Source organism: Dama dama, chromosome 6 (assembly GCF_033118175.1).
Source record: "Dama dama isolate Ldn47 chromosome 6, ASM3311817v1, whole genome shotgun sequence".
In the NCBI taxonomy this organism is placed as follows: Eukaryota; Metazoa; Chordata; class Mammalia; order Artiodactyla; family Cervidae; genus Dama; species Dama dama.
This window is the reverse complement of record NC_083686.1, coordinates 19,271,144-19,282,809: the sequence shown is the minus strand read 5'-3', so window position 1 is coordinate 19,282,809 and position 11,666 is coordinate 19,271,144. Positions and strand designations below refer to the sequence as shown.

At 46.2% G+C, this 11,666-nt stretch overlaps 1 pseudogene; it reads right to left on the bottom strand.

Moving 5' to 3' along the window:
• Positions 1-10,172: 10,172 nt before the first annotated feature.
• On the bottom strand, positions 10,173-11,082 carry LOC133058490 (large ribosomal subunit protein uL18-like; annotated as a pseudogene).
• Between the last annotated feature and the right edge of the window lie 584 nt (positions 11,083-11,666).

Below are 11,666 nucleotides of genomic sequence, written 5' to 3'. Positions count from 1 at the left end.
TAATACTATATTAGTATTATAGTAGCATAGTATACTATATCTGCTCAGTTGCTCAGTCATGTCCGCCTCCTTGCAACCCCATGGACTGTAGCCCTCCAGGCTCCTCTGTCCATGCGACAAGGCAAGAACTCTGGAGTGGGTTGCCATTTTCTCCTCCAGGGGATCTTCCCAACTCAGGGATCAAACCCAGGTCTCCTGCATTCCAGGCAAATTATCATCTGAGCCACCCAGGAAGTCCCATATAGTATATATACTATATATATTAGAATATATATACTATATGTAAAATAGTATACTATCTGTGTATATAGTAGTATAGTGTACTATAATATGAGCTTCCCTGAGGCTCAGAGGTAGAGAATCTGCCTGCCAGTGTAGGAGATGTCAGTTTGATCCCTGATTTGGGAAGATCCCTTGGAGAAGGAACTGGCAACCCACTCCAGTAGTTTTGCCTGGGAAATCCATAGGGTTGCAAAGAGTCAGACATGTCTTAGTAACTAAAAAGAACCCAAATATTATAAATAGTAATATAGTATATCATCTTTGGGAGTCAAGATTTCAAAATATGAATTTTGGAGGTGAGGCAGAAATATTCAGACCGTAGCACTAGCTCAGCAACTTTGTACTATTCATAATACCTGTGATCTAGTAAGTTCAGGTCAAAATTAGATGGCTTATGTTTATTCATTTCCTCATTCATTCATTCATCTAGCCATCCAACATTTGCTTTGAGGAAGCCTCTGTAACTAACAGTGTAACTTCAGTGAAAGACCATGTGTTACAGCAGATTGATGACTCATCTTAGCTAAGGCTGTGTGTAGATGTACTACAGCCAGGCCTCATATACAGTAATGAAGGGCTTGGGTTTTTTTCTTGTAGCAAATGAAAGCCATTGCAAGATTGCAATCAGAGGGGATAATGAGTGGCTGACCGCAACATGGAGGATAAATCAGGGTGGAAGAGTGGCGGCAGGTGGGAATCGAAGAGTGTATTGAGTGGTCCAGGCAAGCCTGATCTGATGATGGGACACCCAGGGTGCAGATGGGAGAAAACATGCTCTAGAAGTGTTTATGAGGAAGAATTGTAAAGATCTGATTGATTATCCCAAAGGCGTGACTTTGACTCCTAAGCAGGAGAGGATGGATGTCACAGATAGGAAGATAAAATCGTGGGTTTGGAAGGTGCTGAGTGCAGGCTGCCTGAAGGGACGTTCAAGAGAGCTCTGCAAAAGCCGAGCCGAGCCAGGAGTTCAGGACACCTGAAGTGCATCCTACTGCCAACAAAACATCCTCACTTTTGTTTCTGGGTCTCTCTGTTATTCTCACTTTCCCAAAGCCACTGTGACAATCTGTTAATAGCTCTTCTCCTGGCCTCAGCTCTGGTCTCTGCTCCATGAAATTCTCTCTTCATCATGCCCCCAGAGGGATCCAAATGAAATGCTAATCTGCCATTTCCTGATTAATTCCTTAAATGACATTTCCATGTCATTTCCTGATTAACACTTTTCAGCGGCTCACTCCTCCCCACTGTGGGATGAAGCTCAAGCCCTTGGGCATAGCCCCCAAGCCCTCTCTGTGTGGCCCTTGCTGACATGATGAAGGATGTCCAACCTCGCACGTTTTGCCCCAGCCCTACCAGCCCCTGGCAGTTCCCTGACCTCTCCCTGTGCTGTTTTATGCTCCTGCTATCATCTCTTGCTGGTAGGGTTGAAGAAGCAGGAGCAAGTGGACTAATGAATGAGGCAAGAACCTGGAAGACATAGAAAGCAAGTGATCAGAGACACAGGAAGACAGGGAGGAGAGCTCTGCTGGGATTTCAGGAGAGGTGTAGAAATTGTAGGGGATGTAGATGAAAGCGTGGGCAACCCAAGGGACAGGAAGTTGGGTGCAGGGGACACACTGCATCTGGGCTGCTTCTGCCAAACACAGGGTCCCTCTAATGGGCAATCTTGGCTCTGGGATTTTCCAGTGACCTGATGGAGATTTTTTTCAGAACTGTGCTGCAGTCAGGACCTGCATTCCCTGTCTCCTTTCACAGGGGTCACACCGGCATCATGGCTCAAAACCGCTCCTTGATGACTCCTACTCCCCCCGCCTTTATCTTCACAGGCATTTCCCTCAATAAATCTCTGGTACATCTAATTCCATCTTTGTGTCTGGCTCATCAAGGATCCAAAATGATGTAACAGTTTGTAAGTTACCCAAATGCAGGGGCAGGGGATAAAAGGATCAAGGGAGGGACTTCCCTGGTGGTCCAGTGGTTAAGGCTTCACCTTCCAATGCAGGGGGTGCGGGTTCAATCCCTGACCAGGGATTAAATCCCTGCTAAGAGCTCCTGCTAATCTCACATGGCTTGTGGCCAAAAATTCAAAAAATAAAACAGAAGCAATATTGTAACAAATTCAATAAAGACTTTAAAAATGGTCCACATAAAAAAGATCTTAAAAAAAAAAAAAGGACCAAGGGACTTGATGTGGTGGAAGAACAGATGTGAGAGCACAGGGATTGGAAGGGGAGACAGTGAGGATCAGAGAGAAAGATGTGTGTGTGCGCTCCATCTCTGAGTCATGTCCAACTCTTTCTGACCCCGTGGATGGTAGCCCACCAGGCTCCTCTGTCCATGGGATTTCCCAGGCAAGAATACTGGAGTGGGTTGCCAGTTCCTCCTCCAGGGGATCTTCACGAACCAGGGACTGAACCCACATCTCCTGGGTCTCCTGCATTGGCAGACAGATTCTCTACCACTGAACCACCTGGAAAGCCCAGAGAGGAGGATATTAAAACTTAGTTGATCAGGAGGTGAGGCGTAACAAGCTACCAAGAATGGTCATGAGGAATAGGGTGGGTGAAGCAGAGTAGAAGTGAAGGTCAATGACATTGGACAAAAACTACAAGGCAAGGATATTAGTTTTCACTGATTTTACTCAGAACAGCTAAGAGACCGCCCTTCTCAGGTTTCTCCGCAGTTGGCACAGCAAAGAATATATGTAAGTAGAAGTCCTCAGAGGGCAAGGGGACCTGGGATAATTGAAGTGAGCAGTCACCTGGAAGGTACACCCATTTGCCGTTTTGTTTCCCCCTTTTCTTCTTTTAGCCTTTCAGTCAATTTGAACCCTGAGGCCACTTGAAGGATAAAAACGAAGGCTAAGAACAGAAGGACTGAGTCCCCAGTAACATGGATTCACCCTTTTCACCCTGATCTGCCTAGTTCCTAGACTTGCTTTATGTGAACAAACTCTGTATTATTTAAGCCACTTATTTGGGGATTTTAGGTACAGCTAAACTTATTATGCTTCCCAGATGGTGCTAGTGGTAAAGAACTTGCTTACTAATACAGGAGACATAAGAGACTCAGGTTCGATCCCTGGGTTGGGAAGATGACCTGAAGAAAGGCATGGCAACCCACTCCAGTATTCTTGACTGGAGAAACCCACTCCAATATTTTTGACTGGAGCCTATCAGCCTGTATGTAGTCTGTAGGGTTGCAAAGAGTTGGAAACGACTGAAGCGACTTAGCATGCACACAAACTTGTAACCAGTACAGAGATGCTGTTCACACAGACATAACAATAGGAGCTTGTGCTGGACACGGTGTAGAGAGAAAGAAAGTACGTAAACAAGAAAGCAAAGCCTTTTGTGTATCAGGGGGTGAGACTTGGAGGTCGCAGATGAGTGGAGCAAGAGGGCGGTGGCAGTTATGAGAATGTGTGAATGTTGGGGGAATCAAGTGAGCAGAGTTTTCGCACGAGAGTGGAGAAGTAATGGGTTGGAAACATCAGTGGAAGGCAGCCAGTGGGAGAATGTTTACCTCCCCTGCCTGGCCCCAGTGATTGTGGGGTGAAGCAGAGGAGCAGCTTCTAGGCCAGAAGGCTGAAATGGAAGAGTTTGTTGCCAGTGGGAGTTTTGGAAAATAATTGAAATGGACAGGGGAGCTCTATCAAGTGAAGGGAAGAGTCAGAGGAAATAAATCAGAAAATGAGATTGAGGTAAAGAGAGCGGAGAGGATGGGAGGAAGCGTGGAGTGCTGCCTCTGGGGGCAAAGTGTCCGAGGATTAGAAAGAATACAAGCACAGAGAGAAAGGCTTGCAGTGTTTCAGCCACTGACTGAGGCTCAGTGGTTGAGGGCAACACAGCCCCATGGGCTAGAACTGGAGCCTGAAAAGGTTCTGCATTTTTGCTGCTGTTCAGGGACACTTTTGTGCACAGGAGCAAGGATGAATCTAGTCACAAATGTTGATTCTGACTCCAGTATCATATAGGAGGCATCCTGTGTGCTAAGTTGCTTGGATCACATCTGACTCTTTGTGACCCCATGGACTGTAGCCTGCCAGCCTCCTCTGTCCATGGGATTCTCCAGTCAAGAATACTGGAGAGGGTTTCCATGCCCTCCTCCAGGGGATCTTCCCGACCCAGAGATCGAACCCACGTCTCTGATGTCTCCTGCGTTGGCGGGAAGGTTCTTTACCACTAGCGCCACCTGGGAAGCCCATACATGTGGAAGCTCAATCCAAAAATGGAAGCAAGATTCTCGGTGAAGAACCTCAGGATCAGAAAGTGGCCCAAGGTTGAGGTATCTGAGAATTAGGGTTTTTACCAGGCTCTTTGGAGAGAGGTACAGTTTCTCCTTCACTTGGTATTTCCTTAGGCACCCCTGCAGTCATAAGAAAATCAAGGAAAAATCACAAATCTAAGGATTTCGGGGTGGAGGCCACAAATGGAGAATTACTTAGCTCCATGTATTACATGAAAGAACCAATGTCTGATGTGATTAGGATAAATCTGAGCATTTCTGAAGTTCCAGAGTATCGCAGCCATATTTCCTCTTTCCTTGTCTCTTTTCCTCTCCTAAAAATGATGCATGAACAATACGACTAAATTTTCTGAACCCTAAAGATGATAAAAGCTCTGATCATAAGTGTATTTTTGTTAATAAGCCAGAATTCTTGAAATTAGACCTGCCCCGCCCCCCTCAAATGTAGGCTGCCTAGGACATCCACACTTTTAAGAAAAATGTTTACTTTTGGCTGTTCTGAGCACAGGCTTTCTTTAGTTGTGGAGAGTGGGATCTATTCTCTAGTTGCAGTACTTGGGCTCCTCATGGTGGCTTCTCTTGTTGCAGAGCTTGGACTTTAGGTGCACAGGCTTCAGTAACTGCAGCACAAGGGCTCAGTATTTGTGGCATATGGGCTTAGTTGCCCCATGGCATGTGGGATCTTCCCAGACCAGGGATCGAACTGGTGTCCTCTGCATTGCAAGGCAGATTCTTTTTAGAAATTTATTTATTTTTTAATTAAAGGATAATTGCTTTACAGAATTTTGTTGTTTTCTGTCAAACCTCATGAATCAGCCAGAGGTATACATATGTCCCCTCCCTCTGCAAAGCAGATCTTAACCAATGGACCACCAGGGAAACCCCCATATTCACTTTCTATAACTAAGTTAATTCTGTTTTTTAGGATTTCGTGACACTCACTCCATCTTGAGAGAATTAGGAAATATTTGGAATGTTGTAAAGATAGGGCTAGAAGTGACTAAGCCAGATATTGTCCCAAAGTGCCTTGGTCATCACCGGTCCTAACCCAAGCCATGCACAATCTCCTCCCTACAGAGAATACTCACTTCTTAACCTCCTCTCTTTATAGAACCCGTCAGGCCCAGGACGTCCGAACAGTCCAGCTCCCAAATGGAACATGTTTGGATTCCAGGGAAAATGAATAGACTTTGGAGGTTTCTGTTTTTGGCTGTCTTCAACGACTTTGGACATTTTCTTTCAACTGGTTAAGATTGTGAATGAATGTGAACGTGCAAGTAGCTCAGTCATGTCCGACTCTTTGCAACCTCATGGACTATACAGTCCATGGAGTTCTCCAGGCCAGAATACTGGAGTGGGTGAAAGTGAAGCCACTCAGTTGTGTCCGACTCTGCAACCCCATGAACTATAGCTTACCAGGCTGCTCCATCCATGGGATTTTCCAGGCAAGAATACTGGAGTGGGTTGCCATTTCCGTCTCCAGGAGACCTTCCCGATCCAGGGATTGAACCTGGATCTCCGGCATTGTAGGCAGATGTTTTACTCTCTGAGCTACCAGGGAAGTTCAGAGAAGTTCCCTTCTCCAGGGGATCTTCCCAACCCAGGGATTGAACCCAGGTCTCCCGCACTGCAGGTGAATTCTTTACCAGCCAAGCCTCGAGGGAGGGTTAAGATTAAATGTGCTTTTCTAAGGTTCTGTTGAGAAAAACCAGAGACCTGCACTTCCTATTTCTGTCACTGCTGGTTCCCACATTCCAGGAGATTCTCCCTGTCTCTCCAGCTTGTTGTCTTGGGATGCCATTCCCAAGCCCGGAGGAGCCAGGATGGAAGCACAGCAGTGGATGATGAAGAAATGTGGTGAGGAAGCCAGGAAGTGACTGAAACTGGGGCCTCACAGTGTCATTTCCCTCTGTCCAGTGTCGTGGGCACGGCAGTCCTGGGAGCTCTCAGGGGCTTCTCCCCACCCCCAAGTCAGTTTGTGATCCCAGGGGAAACGTATTTAATGAATACTAAGGATGTCCATCGAGGGCCTGGGAAGGAAGAGGGGGTACAGTCAAATAGGGTCATCTGAAGAGAGTGTTAAAAGGGATGGCTTAGCTGGATTCTCCAGGAAACTGATGCTAGGGTGGAGTTACGGTGTAACTGACTTATTTGGGGTGATGTCTGTGGAAGATGAAGGGGAAGGAAACAGGAATGAACAGGGAAACGCTGTGCTCTTTGATGCCAATCTGATCCCTATGAAAGAACACAGAGGGGGAGCAGGACTGGGCAGGGAAGCCTCAGAGCACCATTCAGACCTGACAGAGTCTTAACTGATTCAACAGGGATGGTGAGCAAAGACTGCCAGTTAGTGGGGTCCCTCTTGTTGGGCAGAAACGGCCAGGCTTGCCCATGATGCTCAGTCACCATCTGGGGCTGTTCAGGAAGATGGAAACAATGGCAACAATTCTGATCTCGAAGTCTGAAGGCCATTGGTTAGCCGCAGCCTTGCAGCTCAGTGACAAATTCTTTTTTTTGGCTGCATTGGGTCTTAGTTGCAGCACGCAGGATCTTTGATCTTCATTTCAGAATGCGGGATCTAGTTTCCCAACCAGGGATGGAACCTGGAACCCCGGCACTGAAAGTGCGGAATCTTAGCCACTGGACCACCAGGGAAGTCCTGGCAAATTCTTTCTTGAAAGAAGATTTGAGAGACACACCTCTATGTCTGTCATCTGGGCTACTTGAAAAAGCATGGAGCATGGGGTTGTTAAGCCACTGGAAGCAACAGAATGGAGCTAGTGAGACAGGGGCACCACTAGCCCCCTTAGCTCCAAGGACAGAGAGACTGACCATGACCGTCAGCTCAAGGATGCAACAAGGATGGAGGGAATCGGGGCATCAATGCCTGGACCTCACTCACTGCCCTCCATCCTGCTGCTGCTCCTGTTCGCCAGTCCCAGCCAGCTTGCTGATATCACGTGTGCCCGTCAGCCTCCCCAAGAAGAGAGCGGGGTGGAAGGGCAAACTAGTGCATCCAGCATCCAAGGGCAACTTCCAAGGAGCAACTACAGAGGGAGAGATAACCCAGCCTTGGAGAAGGCAGGAGTCAGGGCACGCTGTTGCCTTGCTGTGCTTCTCCCCACCTGAGTGCTTCCTGTGATCACTGGCCAGGTTCTAGACCACGGCTCTCAGCAGCTGCACTTCCCAAAGCAAGGTCCTCAGTGGCAGATGACCAAGTAATTCCTTGGATGGTTGAACGGCGTCATCAACTCAATGGATAGGAGTTTGAGCAAACTCTGGGAGATGGTGAAGGACAGGGAAGCCTGGCGTGCTGCAGTCCATGGGGTCACAAAGAGTCGGACACAACTGATCAACTGAACATCAACAATTCCTTGGAAGTGGAGGAAGGAAGGGAGGGAGAGAGATAGAGACAGAGATGAGAGAGAGATGGAGAGAAAGAGAAGGAGGAGCAGGAGAAAGAGGATGGTGACGATCATGGTGTTGGGGAGGAGGAGGAAGAAGGGGAGGAAGACAGAGAGAGACTGAGAACATGCCCTCACACACACCACACATCTTGTTCTATCAGTACTTCCTAGATCTTACATCTGAGTATGAGGCACTGAGGGAACCAGAATCTGAAGTCAGTGACATGCCCTAGACTACTTATAAACCTGTGTGTGTGGTCCAGACTCCCCAGATCAGTCTGTCTTTCAGAGGTCTGGCGGCTCTCAGAGTACCCTGTGGCCATCGGGACATGCGTCCCCTTAGGTCTTTCTTATCAGTTTCTACAGAGGGCTTCTCTCCATTATCAGCTCACTCTGTCTAGCTGCCTGTAGGCATTTATTTTGTGATGTTATTTCACAGACATTCACAGCCACAGGAAACATTAGTTCTGCTTCTGAGGAGTGGACAATGCTAGGCAAATTACTTTTGGTAGCGAGCAGTTAAGATAATTTTTAATGATACAAACAGGCCTCAGCCAATGGTGTTCGATACAGGCCTGCTGGAGTTGAACCCGGAGTGGACAGATGGTTTCTCTCCTAACATAGTTTGATTGAGTGAGACATTTGATTTGAGCTTCTATTAAAGGGAAATAATGTATTTAATTGCTTGTTGATGCTTGGCCTATTTTCAGTGAAAGCATGTAACTCTTTTTGTCTATAATTCCAAGCACCTCCCCTGGCCCTCATTTAATCATCAAGGGTCAAATCCGTAAGTGAAGGCTCAGGACTTACTAAGTTACTTTTTTTCCTACACATTTAGAAAAGTGATTGTGAAAGATGTCTAAGCCATGTGACGGTATTGGGACGCCGGGATGGGAGATGGGGAAGATTCCTTCCTTTCCACAAGAATTTGTTTCCTTCCTAAGAGTCAGAAATAATTGGTGCAGGCACTGTGGAGAACAATGTCGAGGTTCCTTTAAAAACTAAAAATAGAACTATCATATGACCCAGCAGTCCCAGTCCTGGACAAATACTGGGAGAAAACCATAATTCCAAAAGATATATGCAGCCCAATGTTCGTTGCAGCACTGTTTACAATAGCTAGGACATGGAAGTAACCTAAATATCCACTGACAGAGGGATGGATAAAGAAGATGTGGCATATATATATATATATATATGTATATGGAATGTAATATATATCCTATATATATATATATATGTGCATATATACACACACACTGGAATATTATCTTCAGCCATAAAAAGGAATGAAATTGTACAATTTGCAGAGATGTGGATGGATCTAAAGGCCATACATACAGAGTGAAGTAAGTCCAAAAGAGAAAAGCAAATATCATATATTAACGCATATGTGTAGACTCTAGAAAAAGTGGTACAAGAAAGTGAAAGAAAGAAAAGAAGTGAAGTCGCTCAGTCGTGTCCGACTCTTTGAGACCCCATGGACTCCTCAGGCCCCTCCGTCCACGGAATTTTCCAGGCAAGAGTTCAGGAGTGGGTTGCCATTTCCTTCTCCAGGGGATCTTTCTGACCCAGGGATTGAACCCGGGTCTCCTGCATTGCCGGCAGACACTTTACCATCTGAGCCACCAGGGAAGCCCTCTAAATTCCATATATATGCATTAATAAACTGTATTGGTGTTGAATCTATTTGCAAAGCAGAGAGACTGGGATGTAGAGGACAAACTTACAGACACCAAGAGGGGAAGGAGGGTGGGATGAATTGGGAGTTTGGGATTGACATATATATATACTGCTATGAATTGTCTTCTAATTGATTTTGAGAAATGGACTATTTCCTGCCATATCAGTAAACAAGGATGTCACAGTCACCAGCAATTGCAGCTACCACAGATAGTGAGCTGGTGCACCCTGGGGGAACTCAGGAACGAAAGAATACCTGCCGTCCAGCAGCCATCAGACTACAGCCACTCCCCACGGTGAGCCCCGAGGAAGCAGGATGTGAAAACAGGATACTACCCACCTCCCCCACCATAGCTGAGGGGAACAGAGGAATGATTTCAGTGAGCCCAGACTCCTGCATCTTCCCATACACAGAAAAGTGCTGAATTTCTTAAGTTGAGCCATCTGGTTTTCTCTAATTAATAATAATCTTTTATTTTCTTGTTTTTTGCTTGTTCAATAAGTTTATTATTGTCTTATCTGAAAAATCTTGATAGAAAATTGTGGTTTCGTTTAACTCTCCGCAGCTCGTTCCTGAGCTTTAAGGAAGCTTGCCTTCGTCTGAGCTACCCGATCTTTCTTCTGGGCAAGTGACATTTAGGGATGGTTCCACCTCTTCTTTTTAACTTCTTTCTTAGGCTTCTTCTCATACACTGGATTCTCTCATGTTGCAGCATGAGCTTTCTTATACATCTCCTCCATGTCTGGAGTGACGTTGTTCTTTATGGACTGAGAGAATCGTTTCTTGTAAGCATCTTCATCTTCTTCAATCAGGTAACGCATGTAAATCTGCAACGTTCTGTCCCATGATATGCTTTGGGTGTACCTCAGCACTGAGTTCTTTGCTTTCTGAATCATAACCAGGGAACCGTTTGATACTGTGAGGGATAGACAAGCCTCCATCGACAGCTCCCTTTAGGGCCCCCAAAACTTTATTCCCCGTAGTAGTTCTGGCAAGTCCTGCATCCAAGTAACAGGTGAAGGCACCAGGTTGACCATCAATACTTTCCACATTGTATTCATCTCCAGTCACTTCGACTTGGCCTTCATAAATTTTGTCCATACCAAACCTATTAAGAAGCCTGCGGGCCAGCAGCAGGCCAGTACAATATGCTGCAGCATAATTTGTCAGGCCAACCTTCACACCATATTTTGGGAGTTCGTGAGCATAAGCTGCACAAACTATCATATCTCCTTCTATACGGGCATAAGCAATCTGACAAATGATCTCTGTTCATTACGCGAACAATCATTCTGTATTTAGGTGTGTTGTACTTATTTTTATCTTGGATTACCAATCGTTTCCGAGCATAGTAGTCACTTTTGCCCTCTCGCCTTCTTCTGCGTTTCACTTGGTATCTCTTGAAGTAGGCCTTGTTCTTGACAACTTTAACAAACCCCATCCTGCGGAACAGAACCCCGATTCCGCGGCTTACCGCAGAGCTGCAGAACCAGCCCGGCTCCGGGGGGCACAATGGCCTTGGCGCGCGCGCAGGCTCAGTATGTAGCCATAATTAATAATAATCTTTTGCTTTCAGACTACCTGGCTTCGTTGCAAAACTTCTGTGTAACCTGGCTCATTCCCTCACTTCCTTTCTCTGAGGGTTACTTGAGATGCCATCTCCCAGGCGTGAAGCGCTAAAAATTCCCACTGAAGATAACTTTCTGGCCAGGGAAATCCCCCTGACAGAGGAGCCTGGTGAGCTACACTCTTTGGGGTTGCAAACAGTCAGATACAACTTAGCGACTAAACAGCACCAGGAAGTGACCTAAATGTCCACTGACAGAGGAATGGATAAAGAAGATGTGGTTCTGCTAAGTCACTTCAGTCATGTCCAACTCTTTGCGATGCTATGGACTGTAGCCTGACAGGCTTCTCCGTCCATCGGATTCTCCAGGCAGGAATACTGGAGTGGGTGGCCATTAATAGAATATTACTCAGCCAATAAGAAGAATGAAATAATGCCATTTGCAGCAACATGGATGGACCTCGAGACTGTCCCACTG